At 39.2% G+C, this 26,035-nt stretch overlaps 1 long non-coding RNA gene across 3 annotated transcripts in view; it reads left to right on the forward strand.

Moving 5' to 3' along the window:
* LOC306643817 overlaps window positions 1-12,705 on the forward strand; it is a 46,569-nt gene extending 33,864 nt beyond the window's left edge. Inside the window, exons 3-5 of one of the 3 annotated variants that reach the window (XR_013759067.1) lie at window positions 11,023-11,174; window positions 11,524-11,705; window positions 12,133-12,705. This is a non-coding gene — a long non-coding RNA (uncharacterized lncRNA). Of the gene's footprint in view, window positions 1-11,022; window positions 11,175-11,449; window positions 11,706-12,132 lie in introns of all 3 variants that reach the window. The other 2 variants (XR_013759068.1, XR_013759069.1) reach the window with 2 other exon arrangements.
* Window positions 12,706-26,035: the final 13,330 nt, after the last annotated feature.

Genomic DNA, 26,035 nt, shown 5'->3' on the forward strand with positions numbered 1-26,035 from the left:
ATTAAATAAAGAAATTCAAGCTGTGTTGTTGGTGTAGGGATACAGTAATACACCAAAGGAACAGGAGAAAACAGGAAAAACAGACCATCCATGTATAAATATATGACAGAGGAATCAAAAAGGAATGATGGCTACATTCAAAAAGTGTCCCTGGAAAATTAGTTTCCATATATGTGGAAAAAATAAAATGATTCCCAACCATGTATAAAAATGAAAACTTAAATGTAAAAGGCACAATGTGTGTGTGTGTGTGTGTGTGTGTGTGTGTGTGTGTACGCGTGCGCCAGGGATTGAGAGAGGCACTAAACCACTGTGCCGCATCTCCAAGCCCTTTTTTATTTTTTTATTTTGAGACAGGATCTCGCTGAATTGCTTAGGGCCTCACTAAGTTGCTGAGGCTGGCTTTGAACTCGCCATCCTCCTGTCTCAGTTTCTCAAGCCGCTGGGATTACAGGTGTGCACACCAAGTCTGGCTTAAAACGCATATTTTTAAATACATTTTAAAAGAAACTATAGAACTCAGAATAGGAAAGAATGTCTCAGATAAGTCACAAAAGACACAAACCATAAAAGAAATGATTCATATACTTTTCTACATTAAAAATTTAAACTTATATTCATCAAGATTCATCATAAAGAGATTGAAAAGACATGATGCAGTCTGGGAATAATATTTGCTGCCTATGTAACGGGCCAAGGATATATGAAGGACACCAATGAATTAGTGACAAAAAGTGAAACATCTCAACTGCAAATGGAAAAAGACATAGACATGCACAGGAAAGGAAACACAAATGGCCACCAAATAAGGAACACAGTGCCTAACCTGCCAATAATAAGTGAATCTACAGCAAGATAACTTTTTCATACCTAAAAGATAGGCAAAAATTAACAAGTCTGATGATAACAAATGCTGGGGAAAATGTGGAACAACTAGAACTCTCATACACTATTAGTAGGAGTGTACATTGTTACAGTTGCAGAAAACAATTTGGCATTTCTTGATAAGGAGAAAAGTAGGCGGGACATACGAACCAGCAATTCTGCTACCAGCTATACACCCCAGAGACCCTATATGTGTCCATGAATATGTGTGTAAATCTGTATCTACAGATATTTATATCTAAACCATGATATGTGTACAAGAATGTTCTGTGCCACATGTTCAGAATAACAAACCCAGATTTCCATCACTTTAAATGAACATATAAATTTTGTGTGTTTTTTAAAGCAATCCTACATACAATAACTGCACCATGAATGTGGCTGAAAATCGCAAATATGGAGAGAGAAAAGTAGGATGAAGAAAAATATGCTGTTGTTTTCATTTACATAAAGATAAAACAAAGCCTGGAAAAAATTAAAATATATTGTTTCCAATATATTGATAAATATGTATTATTTAATATATTGTCATATTGGTAACACAGATTATCATATTGGTATATGAATTAGTGAGTGTCCTGGCAAGATGGAGATGGCACACTCAAACTGGAAGATTGAGAATTTATTAAGCAGACTCTACAAAAACATGGCTTGAGTTAAAGCATGCATTCTCGATGAGTACAATATCACTCCCAAGGATTGCAAATTGGTTCCTGGGAGTGGTGGGCAAAAATAATATTCTTTTCATATATAAAGCACAGGTATATATACAATACATAAATAGATAAATAGCATATGTGTGGGACTAAGAGTTTATGTCAGGGAGATGATTAGGAAAAAAAAAAATTCTGAAAGGCCAATTAGGGAGGTGATAATGAATTAGAAAAGGCCAAAAAACACTAAGCTGAGGAAAACGGCAAGGGATGGTGCAGAACCCTAGGATTCATGGAGCAATCATGAATCCACAGGCCTGAAGGAGCCCACATCTAGGCCTGTTCAGAGAGGGCTGTCTGTGACCCAGCAGGGAGGGAGCAGGGCAACAGAGCCCGGACCTCCCTCTCCCTGTCCTTTCATTGCTTCACTTTGGCAAAACCCATCAGGGAGCCCAGGTTCAAAGGATCCCCCCATGCAGTAGATTGTCAGCCTTAGGGGCCACAGGGCAGAGTGGACAAGGTTGGGGAATGGATCTGGAGGGGCAAATGGAAATTATGCAGCAAATATATGTGAGAACGTTATAAGGGGCAAAAGAATCACCAGTACACATTTCAGCATTGTTGTCACCTCTCTGTGTGGGAAGGGTTAGGGTTGCCAGTAGGGAGGGGTACATGGGGGCTTAATAGCATTGGCAATGCTCTGTGTCCTATGTGGGTGGCAGGGTCACTGGTGCTTGCTTTATTTTTCTTCAACTATGTAGATCTATCAGTCTATCTATCTATCTATCTATCTATCTATCTATCTATCTATCTATCTACTGATGAATCTATACATAATACATGGATACATAGTTATATCTAGTTTATATTCATATGCAGACATAACCCAATTCATAAAATTTTTTTAGCAAGTTGACAAAATAGTAACTAGGTAGGTAAGACAAAATGAAGAGAGCATTCTCTGGCACTGAAGACAGAAAGGTGTATTGGAATCTAGGCTTTACTGTTAACTATCTCAGATTAAGCAAATAAATTAACTTCCTCCATGAACCCTGTCAGAGGCAGGGAATCCACTGCTCTCCCAGCTTGGTAAGTCCTGCTACATTGGCAGCCTTTTGGGTCTTGGTTCTCATCTGAAAATCAAGATAATAATACCCTTCTCATGTACTCGTTATGGTGAAATAAATTTATGCACAGTATGGAATCACATGCTACACTTACCAGTGCCTCATAAATACATTTTCCTCTCCTCTATCCTACCTATCCAATTCTACATTCTGTTGCTTATCCTTTACAGGTTCCTGAGGTCTGACCAGCTTGATGCCCCTGACCCCTGACCCTACCCCACTAGTTCCTGCACCTAGACATGGGCCAATGCCCTGTGTCCTTCCCCAGCCTGGTCCTTCCACACATCAACCTGCCTGGCTCAAGCTGTACCCCTCCAGGATGCTCAGCACACAGTATCTCCATAGCCTTTACAAACTAACTGTTAATAAAAATAGAACTAAGGTATTATCACAGAAGTTGTCATTGAATACCATTGAGACTATAGTAGTCCACCTCATCCACAGGAAATATGTTCTAAGATCCTTAGTGTATGCCTGAAACCACAAATAGTATTGAACCCTATATTTGCTATGCTTTCTCCTATACATATGTAACTATGACAAAGTTTCTAAGTTAATCACAATAAGAGATTAACAGCAATAAATGATTGGAAGTAGAACAATCATAATAATCTACTATAATTAAAGTTATTTCAAACTTATGACCTGTTTATTTCTGGAATTTTCATTTAATATTTCTGGACTGCATTTGAGGGGAAAGCTGAACCAAAGATATAGGGGACTGCTATATTGTGGTCAACTGAAAAAGTTGTTGAGAGCAGAACTATCACTAAGGGCAACAGTGAGACCCCTGTCTCAGAAAAAAGTAAAGAAAATAAAACCCACCTGCCTTATGAAAGCATACATACATGGGTTTCTTTGCCAGTGTCTGCATGAGAGGCCTGGGCTTTTTATTTGAGCCTAATTTCCTCTCTTCTTTCTCGCATCTTTCCAGTTTCTGTAAGGTGGAGCAAGAACACAGTTTCTCGGAAGCCCAAGGTCACAGAGCTTGCAACAGACCTGGTACCAGAATGACTCTGTCTTCCTCAGCATGGCGCCAAGTGGTGTAGTGTCCTATAAATTTAGTTGAATTGCACAGACCTGCTTGGCTAGGTGCCTGAGGAGGGCTGGGATGGGAATAAAGAGGATAAGCAGTGAGATGCAGGGTGCCAAAGAAAACTTGACCTAAGTTGTAATACTGCCTCTGGTGGTCATCCCAAATCAAGAGTGAGGCACGCTTTCATGAAAAGAGCTTCAACCACTGTCTTTCTCATATGCAGTTACTCATTCTGAAACCTCATCTATTTTGCCGTGTGGGGTGAGGGGATCTGGGGAAAAGAGAAAATCATGAATGTGCAAGGGGTAGGCTGTAGCTTCCCTGCTATCTCAGCTTCCCTGGCTTCTCCTTTGTCCACTCTGCTCTGAGGTCAGACTCTAGTCCATAGCTATTTAAAAGTCTTGACTTGGCCTTGAAATGCTGGCACACTCTAGTGGAATTGGAGTTCATAAGTACAGTTTCCTGGGGCTGGTGGAGGCTTCATGTGAAAGGCTTAGGAAATCCCAAGAGACAGTATACATACAAGCAAATGTGTGTGTGTATGTATGTGTGTGAGTGTGTGTGTGATCTTCTTCCTGCCTAGGCCAGGCAAGCACAAACGCTTGTATAAAAATGCCCTTCCAGCTGGGCACGGTGGTGCAAGCCTATAATCCCAGTGGCTTGGGAGGCTGGGGTAGGAGGATGGCAAGTTCAAAGCCAACCTCAGCAAAAGCAAGGTACTAAGCAAGTCAGTGAGACCCTGTCTCTAAATAAAATACAAAATAGGGCTGGGGATGTGGCTTAGTGGTCAAGTGCCTCTAAGTTCAATACCCCCTCCCCAAAAATGCCCTTTCAGTTTATGGTCTCCAGAATTTCAAGGTATGCAATACTGCTGTAGATTTCATTGTTTTCCATAAATATTATCTTATTTCCTCCATATGGACAAGGCTCATGCAGGGGCAAGGGAGGTCATGCAAGTTCTGCCCACTTTTTGAAGCTGGGCCTTACCAGGGATCATACACAGTGAGGCCTGGCTTTTCCAGGGGTGCTGGCAGCCAGCCACAGGGAGCACACAAGCTGCATGGGGAGCCAATGCAGGGAGCAGGGGCCAGGTATGCAGGCTGCACTGGCTGGGGTGGAGGAGCAGTGTGGTGGGGGAGGGTGGTGATTAGAAACCCGGGCTTCTTTGGTTCTGTTTTCTCATCCTCCTGCCCACTGGCAGATCCTGATTTAGCAGAGCTGCTGCCCCACAGGGATCAAGGAGGCAACTCTTGATGTACTCCTTTTTATTTCCTGGTAGTACTATTTCGGTTCATGAGAGATTTGGACTGTACTGGTGGAAGTAATTTTTTTTCATTGCAAGGGCAATTAAAGACTGGATCAGAAGCCCAGGGTACTCTAGAACAGCTTCCTGAGTCTAAAGATGTTCAAACTACCGCTCAGAGAGGTTCACTGACTGCCCCAGGTCCCAGCCTATTTGATGGACTGCTTCATGAAGTTGTTTTGTTTGTTTGTTTGTTTTTTAACACTGAAACATTCAGAAAATTTTCACTAAATTTACATTAAGTGAGGAGCAAATTAGCAATCGGCTTCTCTGTTGACCGACTTTGAGACTTTGTGCAAGTTATTTAATCTCTATTTCCTCTTCCATGAATTGGGGAATTAACATCTCCCCAAATCATTGAAAGGATGGGTAAGTCAATGTGTGTGAGGCATTAATCTCAAGGACTCTAGGGACTCAATAAATGTCCATTCCCTTTTACTTCCCTTAGTATTAATTTCTTCCTCCTTGCCCTTTAAAAATCACAATAAACAAAAATAAAATAAGTTGGTTCATAAATGGCTCAACTCAGACCCACATTAAAATGTAGTGTAAATGGGAACATCCTAGGCAGCCCAGGTAAGTCAAGGGCATGATGAAAGGAGATATGGGCAGGAGCCAGATATGAGGTTGGGGTGGTGTATGAATTGATTGAAAAGGTCTCCCCACAAGGAAGGTCAGAAGTGCTTCTCTTCCTCGTTTAAAAAAGAAAAAAAATTTTTTTTTGAGAAGAGGACTCTGAGAGAAAGCCGATGATAGAAGCTGCAGGAAGAGTTATGTCTTAGAATCATTGGTGGAAGTTTCCTTAAGCAAGGCCAGAGACTACAGAGCAGTTGCAGATCCTGGGGAGAGGCAATCAGGGCATTCAGCTTCCGTCCTCCCAAGCATGGCTGCCTGACAATGAAGTTCAGAGAGACACCACCCTCTCCTGCAGTGCATGAGCTAAGTAAGGAAAGAACACACCCGAGTTCCTGCAGGCCTGGTGGAGAGGGACCTGCCAGTCCTATGCCAGCCACCAAGTAGCAATTCTAAAAATGGTTCTGTGTTACAGGCCCCGTGTCAAAGGTGCTTGGCAATGGGGAGCAGTCTCCTTGATTTGTGTAATAGATATTTTCATCTATATCATACATAGAAACTGAAAACAAGTGCCATTAAAATTTCAGCCTGGTGTTTTTTTGTTTGTTTGTTTGTTTGTTTGTTTTTTTAAAGCAGCAAACCCATCTATCCAAAGGGCTTAGGAGTCAGAGAATCCATTCAGAGGCAAACAGTGCCATTGATAAGAATTCTCCGAAACCAAGAGCATAGCTCCTGTCCCTTTTTAAGAGGTGGGAGAGGAGGAAAGCGATCCTGGCTTGACTGGACAGCACTGTCTACCCAATGCTTATTGCTCTTGTCACTTTGCTCTGGAGAAGGGGCCTTGTTCTTTCCTGCTGCTAATTACAAGTCTTACTAGGTTTTCAATATGTGGTTTTACCTTCCCCCTCATGAAGATTGTGGGTAAGTGGCAGGACTTTAGAGGTAATCGTGAGTAGCATTGTCATATCTCTGATAAGAGATACTCCTGTCCCCTCATCATGATCCCTGTCTCTGGCCTATCCTCTTTGCCCACGGGCTCCCCAACCTGGGGCTGATACGGTAAATGGAATGTCTTGCCTGGAACCGGGAGACACAATAAAAAAATAGAGCAGGTGAGTGGAGAGGCCAATGTTAATAAGCCAAAGATGCTTCTAGAAGGATGGAGTCTAGGAAATGGCAATCAGTGCAGTGGTTTTGAAACAGGAAGGAGGCTGTGATGGCAGAAATCCAGACCTTGAGTTGGAGTGATGACCCTGCCTGGGCTTTGTGCAGTAGGAGACAAAAATGGGCTGCCTTTGTGGGCCTGCCCAGCCTGTGCAGGGCTGGCCCCAGGTGTGAATCCTCCAGGCATGCCTCAGCTCTCTTTCTGGGTGCCAGGACTTCTTCCCTAAGGCAAGAGTTTAAAGCTGGAGTTTGGGAACCAATTGTCAATCTTTAAGTCCTCACCATTTCTCCTCAAAGGCTGATAATTCTTTAAGCAGGATCTTTTAGTCCCCCTTCTGCTCCTAAACTCCTTGTCCCATGCCAGATTTTTACTGCTTATTTGACCATTTTCTTAAATGCCAGTTATATATTTGATAGTTACAGAATATATATCTTATCATTCCAATTAAACTGTAAGTTACTTGGGGTAGAAGTGTCACAGGACAGGGGAAAGCTAAAGCTCCAAACTTCCGTTCTGTGTCCTGACAAAAGAAAATTTAAAGTCAGACACAAAAAGCCAAGCAAGAGAATTTTATTGTGAGGGAAAGTAAAGTAAGGCTCAAGCAGAGAACACTCTTCGTAGAGAGAGAGTGGGCCATCTCCAAGCAGAGGGTGACAAAGGAGACAATGCTGCTTCCAAATTTACTCCTGTTTGATGTTTTCAGGAGAACTGGGGTCCACCTTCTGCAGTCTTCACGAACCAGATGTTCAACTCCTCCAGTCGGCTGGGGGAGTTTTTGACCTTGGTTCGTCCTTTCTGGAACAGTCATAGTGCCCATGGGGGTGGGGGGAGGAGGCTTTATCTACAAGTCAATCCTATGTTAATGTGAGTGATAGGGTCAATGACTTGGCAGACTTTATTTTAGTGGGCCGATGCTATTAATGAAATTTCTCTTTTTGAAATACATTGAGAAACTTTGGCCATAAATCCTAACTCTACATTGACCTCAGTAGACCCTGTCAGGAGTGAGTCCCATTGATCGTTCCTTTTTTGACGTATTTCTTAATTGGTTCCCTTTGTTTCTGCATGTTTATTCTCAGAGTTAGTATACCTGTTATTTTTCTGTAAGTTACTCTTATTTATTAGCCTTAAAAGCAATTTAAAGAAAGCTTGTGACCCTGCCACATTATTGATTTGCATTCCAATGCTCATTACTAACTACTACCTAACCTAAGTATAAGGGCTTACTTTGCTAAGTACTTTATATAGATTAGGTCATTTAATATGTATAACAACCTGATGAGAGAGATATCATAAAGTATTATCCCTATTTTCTTAAGGGGAACAAAGGGAACAGAAATGTTAATTAACTTGCTCTAGGTTCTGGCTCCTTGCAAGAGTTGAACAAGTTATAACCACTCTGTGCCTCTGTCTTCTTGACTATAACCTGGAATAACAGTTCCTATTCATAAGAGTGTCATGAAAATTAAGTGAGCTGGTATGTATAAAGTGTTCAGAATAGTGCCTGGCTCATAAATGTTTGTTAAATAAATAAATGAACAACTAAATTGCAGAGCTGTCTGTGACCCAGTTCATTTGCTTCCAGAGCATAAGTTCCTAACTATTCTCCATGATTTCTCTCCTTGTTGATGGTTGTGTCCTGTTCTGTCTCTTCTGAAAGCTTTGTCAGGGATTTTGATTTTCCTTTTGTGGGTGGGGAAAATAGCTTTAGAGGATGGGATCCATCCAGGGCCATCCGCTAGTTTTCTCTTTCCGAGGATTCTATGGTGACATTTCCTGTATTCTGAGGGACCAGGCACCACGCTGAGCACTTCAGACATATTAACTAGTAGAATTCACAGATTATTTCAGTGTTAGGTGCTGCCATTCATTCTGTTTTACAGATGAGGAAGCTGAGGTACAGACTGGTCTGACTCTACTGCCCTATTTGTCCTCTACCTGAGCCTGGAGTCAATCATTTCTGCCCCCAAGGCCCAGAGCTGGAGCTCTGGGCTGATAATCTAAACACAGAGCACCAAGGAGCATACTGAGGGACCTGGACCTCCCTTGTCTCAGCTTTGCTGCCATGGCCTGTGACCAAGCCTTGCACTAAACCCTATATTTCATATCTGCCTTGGCCTAACTCCCTAAGTACATCAGACCCTCCCAGTCTGGCCCACTGGTAGGATGACCAACTGTCATGATTTGCCTGGGAATGACCCAACCTTAAAGTTGAAAGTCCTGTGTAGCAAGACACCTCTCAGTCCTGTGAGTATTTTCTGACCTAATGACGCTTTGGTTCTTGGTGCTTAGTAATCTTTGTATCTTCCTATAGATTTAAAGAGAATCACTACTTTCCTCTAAATGATCTCACATCATTTAATTTAGTAGCAGCTATAGCCCATTTCGAAGCACAAGAGCATAGGAGCATTATTAGGGATATTTGCTTTCCTGGTAGAGCAGACCTCTTGGATTTGCTCTTCTAAAACCAGGAGCATAACTAGGTATGTCAGCAGTCTGCTCTCGGTCCTTCACACGTGACCCACTGAGATATTGTCATATTTTTCCTCCTTCTCTGCGTTTTCTTTTTCCCTGAGCACTTCTAATGGTTTCCTTTCTGCAGCATCATGCAGCATAAAGAGAGCTGGGCTTGGCATTAGGGAGACAGCACAAGTAGAGGGAAGAGCATAGACTTTACAGGCAGAGCGATGGAGTGTTAATCCTGTTTCTGATATGTCATTTTATGTCTTTGTGCAACTTTCTTAACCTTTCCACACAAAAGGATAATATTATGGAAAAAAAATCAGTGATGATGTATGTAAAGTGACTTGCATAGAGTGGGATGCCATAGACACTAAGTGACTAATGAAAAAGGCCCAACCAAGACTGAAGCTCCCTGTGGACTGGCAGCCTAAATGGGGGTTGTTGTGCTGAAAGAGATGCTACTGGGTGTTTGCTGGCACATGCCCAATGTGACCTCTTGGCCGAGTTCTCTTTTATCCTTCAATTTCAGTTCCCTGGGACAACCTTATTACACATCCACAGGATCCTATACTCCTTAGTAGTACTTTTCACAAGATGAATTCAAATTTTATTTGGGTAATTATTTAATTTCTAACTTCTCTACCTGATGACTCCCTGAAAGAGTATGTTTATCTTTTCACCATTGTACTTTTAGCAGTCAAATCAGTGCATGGCACATGGTAAGCATTCATAAATGCCTGTTGCAAGAAATGAACGAATTATGACCTTTCAAAGGTACTAAGACATATATAAGGACACTTAGGCAGTGATACACCACAAGATGGCGCTAATGCCCTGCATGTAAACTATCCCAGGGCTCTCAAGGCAGAGGGAAGGTGGTGAAGACTCAATTTCCAGATCTGTTTGGGAGAGATTCTGCTGAGATTATAACATCTGTCTTTTATGAGGCACAAGGTTAGGCAATTTACAGTTCATTCCTATAGTTAAGGAATTTTAAGTAACTATTCTTAAGATACACAACTTGTAGGCCAGAGACTAAGACTGTGAATCCAGGTCTGTTGACCTCCAAGCTGTGTGCTTCCCATGTATTCTAGTGCTTCCACTCTGATGGCCTACTACAACCAGTAACTGTGCTTCCTGTTGTGATATATCCTTTAAGAAATCCTCGAAACTCATTATTTTATTACAGAATCAATGAGTAGTCTCCGCATAGTCATTGGTTTCTAAAAAGTCAACTTATATAGGAGGGAAAATGAGAGCAAGAATACACTCAATGTTTCTTTGTATTTGAAGTTGAGTTCATGGATGAGCATTCTGCGAAAGGAGGAAATCATCTTTGGTGGATCAATCAATCATCAATAGTTCTTCGTTCAGCAACTATGTGCACATACGGGGCTGAGCAAACGCAGATGGGTTATGATCTGATTGGCGATATGATATGCACCTATGGGACATGTTGATACACAGCAGCACCTAAGTGCCATGTAGATAACGTATATCATATACAGAAAAGTTCTTGTGACTGGGGTAGTCATAGATCTGAAAGTCAGAGTTGACGTTAAAAGAAAACAAATCCAGGGAGACCTCAAGTAAACTAGCCCCTTTCTACTCAAAGTATAAACCAAGGACCAGAGGCACTGACACCACCCAAGAGCTTATTAGAAATGCAAACTCTTATCCCAGACCTTCTGAACCAGAATCTGCAGGTCAGTCAGATCTCCAGGTGATTTTCACATGTTTAAAGATTTTTGAGGACCAAATGTTTATATTCATGTGTATCTTTAAAATGAATTAACACTTTAATTTCATTTTTTTAGTTTCAACTTTGGATTCTGATTTGCTTTTGAAAGAATGGTAGTAAATACTCTAAACGTCTGCCTTTCTTCTCTACAAGAAACTGTGGAAATTTCTAACAGTTAAATTTTCTGTGGGCTGGTGATTTATTAACTGGATACATTTTTTTTTAATGGTAGATGGATACAATATCTTTATTTTATTTATTTATTTTCACATGGTGCTGAGGATGGAACCCAGTGCCTCACAGATGCTAGGCAAGAGCTCTGCCACTGAGCCACAACCCCAGCCCTGGATACATTTTCGTACAAAGTATTTTTGCATGTGTTTATGTGAGAATTACTCAAGAAAGTAGGTCTTGAAAAAAACCTAAAGGATATATATTTTTAATCACTAAAGGAAGTTAACCTTAAATTCACTGTAAGTAGGGTATATTCTGATTCTTTGCAGACTGCTAACCTGTGTAGATCTTGGAACCATAAAACTAGATCAAGTCCCCTCAAGTTGCTCCTACTTCCTCAAAGCTGTCCATCATGCTGGATATGGAAAAGTTCCTGGAATGTGGAATTTGGGATTCCTCTAATGAAGATACATCCTTGAGACACCAGGACCTGGATAGGACTTGATTTAACATACCATTGAGAAATGACAGCGACCTTCTATTCACCTGTGGTCCCGTTTCTCTTTATCTACTCATGAACGTTGGGTGAGTTCATTCAGAAAGGCAGTGCAATATAAAGAACAGAGCACCAGAAAACTAAGTGGGGAAACATGGGCTCAGGGCCAACACATGTTAGTGATGCAGCGTCGCTTCTCTGAATCTCAGTTCTCTGTCTACAAACCTAAAAGGTGGAACTAGATGGTTGCTAAGGTCCCTTCCTGGTCTAGCATTGCAGGAGCCTGGTTACCTAGGAGTTGGAGCATGGGTAGTTACTCATTAAACTCAGAATATGTAGTCTAAATAGAAATGGCCCACATCATCCTTACTTCCAGATATAAAAGTTGAGAATGCTAGTTGCCATAGCAACTCACCTTTGTGAAGTCATTTATACATTCAATTGTAAAGTGACGATATTTTGTACTGGCACCTGCAAAACTCCATAATGTTTCCTTTGCTTCCATCCTTGCCCCAGGCTTCAGTGCCAAGAATCGTCATACTCTGGAGAAGCAATCAGGGTTCTCAAGCTGCCTTTCGGTCTGCTGGAACAGAAGGTGCTGACAGGGGTGGGAGTGAAGGAAGGCCTCCTTTCAGTTTACTAATTCTGCAGCCGCCCTCCCCAAACTCCAGCAAATATTTTGCGATGTTGCAAGGTGTTACGAGAAGTGCAAAGCAAGCTGTGATTCAGCTGGTATGAAGACTGTGCAAACAAAAAAGGGTGATCCGTTTTGCAGCAGGCTATTACTTCTGCCAGAGTCCTCAGACTGGAATACGAAGAGAGATTTCTGCAAAGACATTGTCATCCTACATTCTGCATTTTCTACACAAGACCAATTTAAAATAATTTGGCGCAGTAGGTTCCAATTTGTGGACCTCAGACCCCTAGGTGCTATAGAGTTACTGCTAGGGATCTGCAAACCCAAGTGCGTGTTCTCTCTGTAGATTGAGTGCAAAATGTGCTCATCTATATTGGTTACTTTCTGAATATGCATAAATGTCATTATGATGAATAAAATAAAATTCTCAATGTTACTGAATACCTCTTAGCTTCCTGTTATATTTTCTTAATCAACTGATACTAAAAGTGAAGTTAGGATCATGCTTGAGGTTATTTATTTATTTATTTTTTAATGTTGAAATGCAGTTTCCACACTTGGCAAATGGTTTGTCTTGATTCTTGGGGCAGAGAACCGAGACCCATTGCTATTAGGAGAGAACATTTCCCCTGTTCATTGGCTCCGTTTTCATGGCGTATGGTGGATAGTATACCCATCATTTGGTTTCTAGAACCTGATCACCTGTTGAGAAGACATTTAAGTGGCTAATTGAGCACCACTCTTTCATGAGAAATAGCAACCCTGAATACAAGTAAGCTGCAAGCCGGGGATACAGTTCCACAAGCTGATGTGAGAACTATAACTACTTCTGACTTCAAGTCTCCATTTTCTTTCAATTGGTAGAAACCGACCCTCCGTGAACTCATGGCTTTCGACCTTTCCTTTCCCTGGGGTTGTGTCTAGAGAAAGCCTTTCTGGAATGGGCTTACGAGATGCAAGGTGTGCAGTCGGTGAGGAGGAGGGGAGGGACTGAGCATGGGCCTCAAGATCACTGTTCCACACTGGCCTTTACTGAGACATCCTTCATAGTTGGATGACCCCCTTCGGGCCCAGGAGTACCTCCATTTCTGTCATCCTCTTGGTCACAAGAAGGCATTCTTTGGTCTTACTAGGGGCTAGAAAACAGCACATCTGTCTGCCTCAGTTCCCTTTAGCAGGGACGAACCATGCACGCATTTCTTCTCTGGGGTCTTGCCACCTTCCTGGGGTTCTACTGAGGACTAAGGAACAAGTCCCTCAAAGACATTTGGAACTGTGACTTTTCTGAGTGAGCCTGGGGAGCAGGGCACAGGACTCCACAATATCTCTTCCCTCTTTATTTTCCTATGGATTCACTTCCTCTCTCCAATAATTTTTTTCCCTCCTTTCTACTCTCATTATCTTTTCTTCCATATTTTGCCTATGTCATTCACTTTTTGATTTTCCTCCCTCAAGGGCAGCTACTTTTTCTCTGCCTCTTACTCTCGCATGTCTTCTTTGAGGTAAGGAACACAAACTAGGCCAGCTGTCTGGGTGAAGGAAGGAATAAGAAGGGTCAACACGGCAAGGATAGGCTAATACTATTCTCCCACATACATGAAATTATATAGACTTCGTGAATCCAGGGTCTAGAAATCAGACACAGAGCGAAATGTGAACTTTTAGAGGATAATCAAAATAAGTCCCCCACACGGGTACAATTTTTCTATAGGCTCCCAACATGTTCTACACAGTGGCATCTGCAATTAAGTGCCTGGACTGTTGGCACAAAGCTGAAATAAAGGGATCTTTCCTAAGAACTGGGTGAATAACAAAATCTCCATCAGTCATGTGTTGTAGCGCTTAGCCTGAGGGAGTCTTGGTGGGGAAAGAGCAAGGGGAAGCAGAGGCTCACTGTCATGGTCACCCTCCTGGGCTTTCTTTCCATTCAAACTCTGCAAATTCCTGCTCCAGGGGCTGTTGGAAATGCAGCTGCCTGTAACTCTGCTGTTCTTGCCGCATTCAGGTCTAAAGTCCCTTCATTCATTCATTTATTCTTTTGTTCAAAACTATCAAATTCCTTTGGTAGGGTCACATATTGGGGAATAAGTAACCCCGATTTTTAATTTTGGCAATCTTATCTAAGAGTCTTGTTGTTGAACAAAACATAAATGGTCTTTGGATTTAGGGATCTTACAGTTTAGGCGGGGGAGGGAAGAGGCCAGGGAAAGATAGGTAAAGAAGAAATTCCAATGTTATGTTGGAGAAAATTCACGTTGTAGGGTACACCAAGGAACGATACCTAGCAAAGATGAGGTGCCAGAGATGGTCTCCTGGGTACAGGAAGGAACAAGTGGAAACCTCAGAGAGGGAGTCCAGCGTCCTGGGGCAGGGCAAGCTATGACAGGCCAGGCTGCAGGCTAGTCTCCTCTTAAGCAGGAAAGGCACAGAGAGCAGCTGCTCTGGCTCAGACCCAGTTCTCAATTTCCAGTAGCAGTGATGGCTATGTCTCAGTTTGGTGGTCATGAACACACATTTTTCTCATTCAAAAGAGTTAACTGCTGCATGCCTTGGCACGAAGATTCTTTTCCCGTTTTCAACTTGTACTGTGGGAATCAGGAACCTGGGGGAGGACAGTGCAGTGGACAGTCCTTTGCATTGCAAAAGCTACAATGTTTCTTTCCTTTTCCCTCTTGGAGAGAGAGTGGACCCTGCCTTAAAGATTCTGTATTTCAGGCAAAGAAGAGTTTGTTGGCAAAACTGTGTAGGAGGCACCAGAGTGCTGCTTAGAACTTTTGCAAGCAATGTATTTTTTATCATTAAACTCTTGGCTAAAACTCACTTGTTCCAAATAGGCTGCCTTAACTGAGTATGCTTGCCTGAGTTGGGGAAAGCTCCTTAAAAAAATACATGTTTGTTGCAAATGATGCACAAAGAAACCAAATTAACGTTTATTTTATAAATTAAAGAGTGTAAGAGGATAAGAGGCTCTTGAGCCTACAAAATCATACAAAGGATTTTATTTCACCAGCTGTGAAGAGTGAAAATTAAATCCTGTTTGGGAAACCTCAGTCACATCACCTAAAGGCCAACTCCATGTCATGGAAACAAATCAGAGGGCTGCATTTGGAGAGAGGTCCCCACATTCCAGATCACACAGGAAATGATCACATACTATTATTCTTGAGTGAATGTGGCAAGAAAATATAATGCTTGAATAAATAACCAGAACAGACTAAGTACATTTGAGTTAAACTGTAAACAATCATCTAGATCAAATTACTTAATATTTCAGTCCATGAATGTACAATAATATGTGCTTTAGCTTATGCCAGTAAGATAATCTTTAGAGATGTCTGAGTGACTTCTGGCTCTAAATTTAATCCATAAAGTGATTAAGGAATTAAGAAACAATAAAAATAGCCTGGGAAAACATTGTACCACTATTATGCAGCTATGAACCTTTTACATCAACCCAAAGTTTTCCCAAACATGATGATCATTTCTAGAACTAACAAGAAGGGGGGTCTGCAAAATTTTTCTTAAAGGGTAAGTGGTAAATATTTTAGGCTTTGCCACAAAAGCAGCCTTATTCAACATGTTAATGACTGGTCGTGGCTATGCTCCCATATAACTTCATCTGAAAAAATAGGCAACTTGCCTACAGGCTGTAGATTTTTGACCCTTGATTTTGAACAATCACATAGATGTAGAAACATTATACGTTATTCTGGAAAAATAGTGAATTCCTTAGAACTCCATAGCAGACCAGTTTCTGTGAGGGTGAAGGGGCATTACTCCACCGCTGGTTTGTAGACCATGTGCTTTGAAATTTGTAAACATTAGGTAAAAAATACAGATTGAGGACTGGGGCTGTCAGAGACCAGATGCCTCAGCAGGTAGCAGACTTGATGCTAGAATCATGGAGAGTTGTTAATTTGAGGTGCAAACTACTTAGATGAAAGGAATCACCACACTAAGCCAATCCCATACTCTTTACACTTTCACCTTGACATTGGCTTTGTGAGGTACATGGGGAATCTGCACTTGATACCAACTTCAAAAGTTAAGGTTGTACACCCAAAAGTTCTAGCTTCTGTTCTAGTTCAGATTCATTAAAACAAATGTTTCATTTAGGCCTGGGTATGTCCATTTTCCTGTCATATTCAGGGTCCCTGCTGAATGTATATGACTGGGAAGCACCATCCCCACCCCCGCCACTTCCCCTTATGCTGATACTTGGTTATGTTTAATTTACACCCTGTCTAGAAATATGGAGCTAGGCTATAATTCTTTCTCAGTAATTTGAACTGAAAGAAGAGGAAAGATGTTGTTGGTGGCAGAGTGGAGCCAGGAGGGTCATGTGGACTCAGGGGCCAGAATATATTCGCTCTACTCATGGGCCTTGTATAAGACATGTTCCCTGAGCCAGGCGCAATGGTGCACACCTGAAATCCCAGTGACTTGGGAGGCTGAGGCAGGAGGACTGCAAGTTCAAGGCCAGCCTCAGCAACTTCAGGAGGCCCTAAGCAACTTTGCAAGACCCACTCTCAAAAAGGATTGGGGATGTAGCTCAGTGGTAAAGGAAACCTGGGTTCAATCCTGGGTGCTAAAAAAAAAAAAAAAAAAAAAGTTCACTGAAAAAGTAACAGTAAAAGAGAGAAATCATTCAGTTTCTCTCCTGTTCTATAATCCAAGAGGGCTGGTTGCTCTTCAAAAAATCATTACATTCCAATGTCATCACTCTGGATTTATAAAAGCTTCCCCCCCCATTCTTTAATAATTTTGTTTTTGAGGTGGTGTCTTCTACGTTGGCTAGGCTGGCCTTGAACTTGTCATCCTCCTGTGTCAGTCTCTGGAGTAACTTGGATTATAGGCATATGCCACTGCACCCAGTTTCTTCTTTCATTCAAGAGCTGTCTTGAGTGGGTCTTTTCTCAATATTAATAGCTTACTTTTCCACATGACTTGTTGGTTGGTGACTACAACTAACTCTTTTTTTATGCTGTGGATTGACTTTAGGCCTTGGGGAACCCGTGTTCTACCATGGAGCTCTAGCTCCAGCAAGGCACAAGAAAGGGTAGGAAGAAAATGGATTACATGTGTCTCTTTACTCTGAACAACCAACTTCCCCAAATAACTGGTGACGATTAGGAATGTGATGAAATTAGGAATGTGTATGAAATGAAAGCTTCTGGAAAAAGTTAACAGAATGAAACATGTCTACTTTTGCTCCTTTTCAACTTTTCCTTCTACAATTACATCAAAGGTATTTTGAGGGAAGTGTCATGAACCCTAAGGATAAAGAGAGTTAAAGACGGTATCAAAAGAGCCAAATTTCCCCTGCCTGATTCCTGATTAATCCAGAAGCAGTGCTGGGAGAAGCATAATTAAATAGTTTGAGATTACCAAAAGGGGGAGCTGGTTTTGTAACTAAGACGGCTAAAAGGTGACGAGAAGACATTTTTTTTTAAATGCCTTTTTTTTTATTAAAATCTTTTTTATTAAAAAAAAAAAAAAAAAAAAAAAGAGCCAAAGTTTGAAGTGTGGAAAGCAGAGAGACAACTGGTAGCAGTTGACAGACACGAAGAGTCAAGTCATAAAGTGACCTTAATATAGGAAAAAAATTCAACATGCACCCCAGAATCTTCAATGGGCTCAGGAACTGATGGCACCTCTGGAAGAGCAGTGAATTGGGAACGTTGGCTTAAGGAAGACTGATTAAATTAAGTATATGTGACAGTCACGTAAATTCCTGGATTTCTCCTTTCATCCCACTCCTTACCACGGGTTGTTCTTCCCACACTCTGGCTAAAGTCTAGAGGTGTAGGCTATTGAGAAGGGAAACTAGATAGTTTTCAGATGAAGGAGCACCAGGCACAGGTTAGGCTGGGCATGGGTATTTAAAACAGGATTATTCAGTGAATGTCTACATTGGACACCAAGACTCCCTCCTCTCTTCTTCCACTTTATCCTTCAGGCAAGAGAAATTAGAGCACTACCCAATGGGGAATACCGAGATACTGACTTTAAGAATCCGCTCACAAACACCCCAGACAGATCATCCTACATCAGTGATTCTCAGCTGATGGCTATGGCAATCTTTAGAGACATGTTGAATTGCCACGAGCCCAGGGGCTGGGGATACCAATGGTATGGGATGTGCCACTGGCATTTAGTGCATAGATGGCAAGGATGTTGCTGAACATTCTTCCTACAGTGCACCATGAAAGCCTCCCACAACAAAGAGTTATCCAGTCAGAACTGTCATTAGTGACACTGTAAAGAAACTCTGCCTTAAATTACCCCATGGTCAACAGGCCCACCAGTATGAGTAGAACTGCCAAACAATCCAACAGTGTCCCCACTCTATTAAGAGTAAGCAGACAAAAAAAAAAAAAAAAAAAAAAAAAAAAAAAAAAAAATCAGACAGCTGAAGAAAATCTTTAACAAGACAGAGATCTGAACAGATAGAAAAGCAACATGAAGACAAAGACTCTGGAGGAAAAGTTGAAAAAACTATACAGATGGTTCTTGACTTAGGATGGTTTATGATTTATCCAGCTACTAAAATGGTACAAAAGTCAAACACATTCAATAAAAATTGCACTTTGAATTTGAATGTTGACCTTTTCCCAGGCTAGTTAGTGATATGTAGTACGATGCTCTCTGGAGATAGGGGGCAGCAGTTCAAGCTGGAGCTCCCAGTCCATCATGAGATCACAAGAATGAACAACCAACATTTCAGTTTACTGTGTTGCCAGGCTGTGATGTTTGGAGGTTAGGTGTATTAAATGCATTTTTGATTTTCAATCTATTCAACTTATAATGAGTTTATTGAGATGAGTACTCCATTATAAGTCTTAGTCCATTTGTAACAGACTTCTACTTGTGATCATGATACCAGGGATCAGATTTACTTTCCTGCTCTAAACAACTGGAAAACTGGACAAAATTTAGAAAACTGTTTTCTGATATTAGACAAAAGGCAGCATAGGACTGATTCCTAAGAGGGCGTGTCCTAGAGGCACATTTTATATCCAAGCAGATCCTATTAATCTTACTAAGTCAAGAAAAAGATGATTTCAGGCAGTGTGAGACAAAAGATGTAGGGCAGAGTTTTGCAGAGGGTACAACTACATAGAAAAAAGTTCCAGAAACTTTTCAAAGAAATACTGTTGTATCTTTGCTGAATACTAACTAGGCTATGCATGTGTAACATGAGTCCACAAGGCTGAGGAAGAACAAAAGGTGAACTGGGAGCAGAACAGTGCCCAGATCTCACATGAGACAGAAAACTGTTTAAAATTCTAACATACAGAGTGAAAAAGAATCCTCATTGGTCTATCAGGGCATTTAGTAGGGATCCTAGAAGGGCCACACCTTCAGAATGGGACTAACCTATGCTTAGAGTAAAACATCCCTCAAAAGAACAAACTTAACCGAACATATTCCCCATGAGATCAAAGTCCAACACATTTTTCCCTCAAGAAATACATTTAGCACTTGATGTATTTACTATAGGCTTTTTCACATTACCCTTTTTAGGTTAAAGAATGTCTTTCTATTATAGTTTTCTAATAGTTTTCCTTATGATGGTTGAATTTTATCAAATATTTTTGCTTTTATTGGGATGGTCACATAGTTTTCCTATAATTTCTTAATGTGGTTGATTTAACAGATTTTTAAAGTGGGTCAAAACACTTCAACATATCAGCTCAGGAACTGACTTCCTTAGTAAGACATCTAAAGTTCAAGAGGTAAGATTTTAAAAATCAATAAATGAGATGGCATCAAACTAAAAAGTTTCTTCACAGCAAAGGAAATAATCAAGAGTGTGAAAAAAGAGCCTACAGAATGGAAGAAAAATCTTTGCTACCTGCACCTCAGATAGGGCATTAATTTCCAGGATAAACAAAGAACTTGAAACAACACCAAAAAAAAAAAAAAAAAAAAAAAAAAAAAAGGCAAATAACCCAATCAATAAATGAACAAAGGAACTTAACAGAGACTTCTCAAAAGAAAAAAGTACAAATGGTCAAAAAATACATGAAAAAATGTTCAACATCTCTAGCAATTAGAGAAATGCAAATTAAAACTACAATGAGATTTCACCTCACTCTAGTCAGAATGGCAATTATCAAGAACACAAGTAACAATAAATGTTGGCGAGGATAGGGTGAAAAGGTATACTCAAACATTGTTGGTGGGACTGCAAATTGTGCAACCACTCTGGAAAGCAGAGGGTGGAGATTCCTCAAAAAACTAGGAATAGAATCATCATTTGACCCAGTTATCCCACTCCTTGGTATATATCCAAAGGATCTAAAATAAGAATACTACAGTGATGCAGCCACATCAACGTTTATAGCAGTACACTTCACAATAGCTAAGCTTTGGAGCCAACACAGGTGCCCTTCAAATGATGAATGGATAAAGAAAATGTGGTATATATACACAATGGAGTATTACTCAGCTACTAAGATGACTTTATGACATTTGCCAGTAAATGGATAGATCTGGAGACTATCATGCTAAGTGAAACAGCCAATCTCAAAAACCCAAAGGTCGAATGTTTTATTTGATATGTGGAAGCTAACCCACAATAAAGGGGGAGGAGGAGAAGATTAGACAAAGGGGAATGAAGGGAAGGGAGGAAGGATAGGAAAAGAAAAGGCAATGGAATGAATCCAACATAATTTTCTTATGTACATATATGAATACACCACAGTGAATCTCACCATTATGTACATCCACAAGGATGGAGTTCTAATTAGAATAAGATATATTCATACTTGTATAATTATATAAAACTATATTCTGTCATGTATTAATAAAAAGAACCAATAAAAAATAAAAATGTGGGCCAAGCTTGCATTCTTATATCACAATGTATTATTAACTATTATGCATTGCTGGATTAATTTTCTAGTATTTCCCATCTTTGCTCATGAGTGATAACCACCTTTGATTTTCTTTTCTTTAAAGTACTTACCTGATTTGTGTAACAAGGTTATATTAGGCTCATAAGTAAATAGAAAAATATTCCCATTTTTTTCATTGTTTGAAAAAGTTGTGTAATGGGAATTAGCTGCTACTTGAATTTTGGTACAATTTGCCTGCAAAACTACTCTATTCTGGTATGTCTTTAATACCTGATAAAAGTTTTTTAGTGATAACAGAATTTCCAAAATTTTAATTTATTCTCATCAGTTTCAATTGGTATATTTTTACATTGGATTAATTTTCAAATATATTGACACAAAATAGCTCATATTGCCTTTGCTGCACCTATAATTATGTTCCATTTATTCATAAAACTAACCCTTCCTGACATTACCAGTCTTGCTAGAAGTTTTAGAATTGTATTAGTCAAAGAACCAAATTTTTGTTTGCTGAACTCTAATGAATTTTTACATGGGATTCTTTTATGCTCTTATTTTTATCAAATTCTACTTTCTAGATCAGTAATTCTTCCTATGTAAGTATTTAAAGCTAAACATTTCCCTCTAGATTCTTCAATTTTGACAAAATATTTCCATTGTTATTGATCCTAAGTATCTCTCAATTTCCTGATTCTTTTACTCATTGGTTATTGAAAGTGTTCTAAATTTCCAAATATTTAAAAATTGTCTTTCTGCTATCCACTTCTAACCTAAATATTTGTGGTTAAAAACTAGTTTTTCTAAAATCAAATTTCGACCTGATGACTTGGTGCATGATTACTTTTTGTAGATGTTCCCTGTATGCTTAAGAAGAATGTGCTTATACTTACTGGGACGATACTTTGTATGTGACCATTAGATCAAACTTGTTACTTGTATTGTTCAAATCTTTCTAAATTATCTTTTGACTGCTTGTTCTATCAATCACTGTAAGAAATGTGGAATATCTTACACTATGATTTTGTTTGTATATTTTGAAGCTATATTATCATCAGAATTTTGTCTTCTTAGAAACTTGAACCTTGTATCATGTAATGATCTTTACCTCCAGTAACACTTTATACCTTAGGATCTTAGGACTTACTTTTTACTTTCTTTTGGTTAGAATCTGTGATGCCCTTTAAAATGTACATTTATCCAGGTGCAGAGACCCATGCTTGTAATTCTAGCTACTCAGGAGGCTGAGGCAGGAGGATCATAAGTTCAAGGCCAGCCTTGGCAACTTAGTGAGTACTGTCTAAAAATAAAAAAATAAAAAGGACTGGGGTTGTTTCTTAGTGATAAGAGTGCTCATGGGTTTAATATCCAGTACTATAAAAATCAAATCAAATGCAGGTTTAGATCCTCAAGTATTATTGGACATTCCTAATATGAGCACTGGGTTTGTTGCTACTTTACCCTTTAAACTTGTACTTTCTGTTTCTGGCCCCCAAGGGTCACCATTTTACTTTTGCTCATTTATTTATTAATTTTTCATACCATTCATGTAATCATACATGTACATAGGGTAATGATGTCTGTCTCAATCCATTTTTCATATCCCTAACTTTTGCTCATTTAATCAGTCATATTTTGAAGTACATATGTGTATATCTTTCCTATATGTATATGCTCAAATGTATTTCTTGGACTTTTTATTGTTGTATAGTAAAATTCTCTGGCAATCTTATTCACAGTATTATTGAGAACTTAAGTTCATTTTGATCTTTAAATTGCTATAACCACAAATCTTTTAGCACCGTGGCAAGTTAAAAACGCAGAGCATCATTGCCATCTGGTGGAGAGACATAGTATTGCTACATTTAGATAAGGCCGACTGACACTCACAGGGGTCTCATTTTCCCCCAGTGAATCGAGTCCTTTCAAATCTTTTGAATTTCTTTCAAATCTCTCCCTTTGTGTTCTCCCAGAAATACCTCTGTTCATTTCTCTTTTGTAAGTATTATCATTGCTTTGTAATTGGTCTCTCCTTTTAGTTAGTATTCTTTCAAAATATTTTCCTTGTTCCTATTGACAGACATTACTTTTACAATTTTATATTAATTTGATGCATTGAATATCAAGTACTTGCATATGATAAAAAAATTTGAAATCAATAACCAGTCTGACTAAGGATAAGAATAAATAAGTCCAATAAATGTTGGCTCAACTGAAAAAAAAGTAATACCACAATTTGCTAAATTTATCTGGGAAATAGTGTATGTACACAAGTTCCCAAGCTTTTTTTCTATGACAGACTGATAAATGATATTACCATGTGGAAACCTACTGTGGCTTGCCCAAATACTTTTTAAGACTTACAAATTTTAATTATAAATTGTGTGTATATATATATATATATATATATCTCCAATATAAAAAAATTAAGAGTTCTACAAATGAGAAATCATATTGGTGACGCTGAGAACTAGAGTTTTCACTATGGAATAGGGAAAGGCAAGGAAGAACCCTGCGGGGTTGGAATGAAAATAGAGGTATCAGTAAAACTTGTGATTTCTAATATGTAGGTTTCCTGGCTCTTTCTATCAAGGGGCCTAAAAGCAATGACAACCAAAGAAGCCCAGATCTTAGTTTCTAAACACCATTCTCCATTAAAGGAAACTAAGGATATTGGGAAAAATAATTCTGGGACAGGGGTGGGAGGGAAAAAAATAACAAATGAAAACCAAGATGAACTTGTAATATCCTGTGTTGGAAAATAAGGAGGTGCTCTAAAAATAACAAGAACATGTCAAAAAGACCCAAGAGCTGCTTGAAAGGTTTCCCACTGGCCAAATTTGGAATAATCTGACATCAAAACAAATCATAGTAACAGACTGAATACAGGAATCTACGAATTTATACTAATATAATGAGAGAAATAGAAGTATTTTCCTTACAGTAGAATGTCACCCAATAAATGTAGAAAAAATGATAGATTTGGAAAATCATTTGATAAACACTAGAATAACAATTCAGTCAAGAAATGTCACTGGAATTATTGTGTGAAATTATTGAGAAATAGAATACTTATAATCTAAAAGTATATCCCCACATTTATTAATATAATAGAAAACCCAGAAACTTAGAACAGAAAAATCTAGTAGATTCCATCTAAAACAAGTTATTAAAATTAACATCCTTAGGGCTAGGGATGTGGCTCAATGGTAGAGTGCTTGCCTAGCATGTGTAAGGCACTGGGTTTGATTCATAGTGCTGCACAAAAAACGAATAAAATAAAGGTATTAAAAAATATTAACATCCTTTTAACAGGACAACTAATACCATAAGATGTAGTAAAAAGGATAGTGTCACTTCTACCCAAAATGCATAAGCTCAGTCTAATTTTGAAGAACCGTCAGAAAAACCTAGATTAAGGAACATTCTATAAAATAACTGGCCTACGTGTTTCTTAACCTTGCCATTTTTAAGACTGGTTAATAACTGTTCCAGATTAAAGGAAATTAGAGACATGACAACTAAATGTAATGTATAATCCTAGACTGGATCCCAGGCCAGATGTTTTTTTCAGTATTGACAAAGGACAATACTGAAACAATAGTGAAATAAGGAATAGATAAAAGTATTATATTAATGTTAATACTGCAATTTTGTAATTTTACTATGATTATAAAAGAGAACATCCCTGCTCTTAAGTATTAGGGGGAAGGAGACATTATGTCTGTAATAAACATTAAAATGTTTCAGAAAAAAATATTTATTCTAAACTGATGACAGATAAAGGGAAACATCTTTACAAAATGACTACTAATAAGTACAGAAAGAGAAGTTAGGAAAATCAAATTTTGCAAACATTTTAGTAAAAATTATCAAAGTATGCTAAATCTAAGAGGGATAGATATGATGAAGAATAGAATTATCAACACAGTCTCAAGTTCTTCCTCACAAATTACCTTTTAGTTGCAAAAGGAAAAACTAACTATACAGTGGAGAAACTGGACAACATCTTATTCAAGTGATCAAAATTACTTATTACAGATAAGGGGCCAAGGGACCGTCTGTGCCTCTGGATTGGAAACATGGGGGGAGATATCACTTACAATATTCCCAGTCACACTACAAAACACTAACCATAAGAAAACATCAGAAAAGCCCCAACTGAGGAATATTCTTCCCTTTAGGTATTCAGTATTTTTCAAAAATATCAATATTACAAGACAGAGAAAGGCTCAGAAACTGTTCTAAAGAGTCATGACAATACAACATACAATCCTGGACTAAGTTTTATAGCTAAAAAGAAGTTGTCCATGGGACCAAACAACCAAAAAACGCCCCCACCAAAACAAAAAAATAAAAACCAATGGAACACAGACTGCTTCTTACGAAGTACATATTAAAAGGTAAAGGGCATGATGTCTGCAGCATACTCTCCAATGGGAGAAACACATATCATGAGCAAGAGAGAAAATGACAAATATGGGAAACATTAAAAAAGTAATCAAAGAGCAGAACAACATATACATTACTCTTCTACTTAAAATCCCCCAAATGTATGTACATGTAAACATGTACCCCTAGGATACTAACATTTTTAGTATTTTCCTTTGTGTAGGTAGGGGAACTAGAAGCTAAAAGAGGAGGTTGGCATAGGATAGACAAGGTTGTCTCTTGCGCAGAAAACAGTATTAAGAGCTTCCAGTGTTTTCTATAAGTATACATAAATTTCTGCACACGTGTAATTCCATCATTTGGGTTGTTATATATTCTGATTAATATAAAAATCTACTGAAGTATTCTACTGGTAGTTTCTAGTATTTTAAAAATATAATCTGAGACTTTAAGAAATAGGTTCAGCCAGGCACAGTAACACACCTGTAATCCCAGCTACTTGGGAGGTTGAGGCAGGACGGTCACAAGT

This window comes from Sciurus vulgaris (genome assembly GCF_902686455.1).
Source record: "Sciurus vulgaris genome assembly, chromosome: 14".
Lineage (NCBI taxonomy): Eukaryota > Metazoa > Chordata > Mammalia > Rodentia > Sciuridae > Sciurus > Sciurus vulgaris.